Source organism: Myotis lucifugus, unplaced genomic scaffold (assembly GCF_000147115.1).
Source record: "Myotis lucifugus unplaced genomic scaffold, Myoluc2.0 scaffold_590, whole genome shotgun sequence".
In the NCBI taxonomy this organism is placed as follows: domain Eukaryota; kingdom Metazoa; phylum Chordata; class Mammalia; order Chiroptera; family Vespertilionidae; genus Myotis; species Myotis lucifugus.
Window position 1 is genome coordinate 242,480 of NW_005871638.1, and position 1,196 is coordinate 243,675.

A 1,196-nucleotide genomic window follows, 5' to 3' on the forward strand; every position below is an offset into this window, starting at 1 on the left:
GCCCCTCGCCTCCCACCCCCGTCCCGCCCCGCGGGCTCCCCACACCCAGGCGGACCCTGGCGCCTCGCTGAGTCTGAGCGAGTCCTGCGCGCGTTCACGAACAGAAACTGGCCGTGTGGACAGACAGCCGCACGTTCCTTTCTCCACCGGGGAGTTCAGTCGTTCCCAGGGTCCGTCCTGTCCCACCAGCACAACATTAGGGCGGTTTTCAGGTTTAGAGTAGAAAGAAACGGTCACTTTCCCAGCGCTCCATGCCACTCTGTGACCCCTCTCAACCCACTGAGACCCTGGTCTTGGCCCTGGAGTGGAAACCAGTCCTCAAGCTCAGAACCCAGGGCCACCTCAGCCACGGCCTTTGCTGTCGGTGCCATTGGAGAAGGAATGGAGCAATCAGGAGCCCGGGACCAGCGCTACAGAGCGCGGGTGGCAGAGCAAGGTGGTCGTGTGTGTGTGTGTGTGTGTGTGTGTGTGTGCAGACCACACACCTCAAATCAGGCGTGGGGTGCAATTCCTGTTAAAATCTCTGCCCCAACAAATGCCTTTTGACAAATCATGATTCCTGAGGTTTGTTTAGAAATGTGGTCATGATGTCCTTTGATGAAATTCATAGTGTATACAATGACAAACCTCCTCCCAGATATCTAGCTGTTCGTCTTAACTACCTGTGCTTTTATTATTAGCATTATTCAAGTATTACCAACAAAAGCCAGAGTGCCGAGAGCTTTACAGGGCGTGAGGCCCTTCCACACTTATTTCCTCCGTTAATACTTACCGTGACTCTGGGAAAGAGGAGAGACCGGCCAGAGAACTCAGTGCAATTCTGCAAGGTCGGTTTGCTCATCGTTGGTGTAGACGAGGGAACCAGCTCAGAAAGGCGACAACACCCCCATAGAGGGAGGACCTGGGGTGCAGTCCAGGTGCAGGCCCAGAGCAAGTTTCTCCTCACTCACTGCACCAGGTCCAGATGCTGTCCTCATCGAGGCTGCCATCAAAACTCACTCTTATTTGGGTGGTCATTTATCAAAGGAAAGGGGAGTTTTGAAACCCAGAAAGCTGGCCCTGGGGGAAGATTTGAAGGACTTTATGCTCCATGAGAGGAGCTGGTTGGCAATATATCCCCAAAGCAGCTGAGAAGCCACAGAGGGTGGTGCTGCCAGCTCTGCAAGTTCAGGGTGAAGACCCAGAGGCTCAGAGGA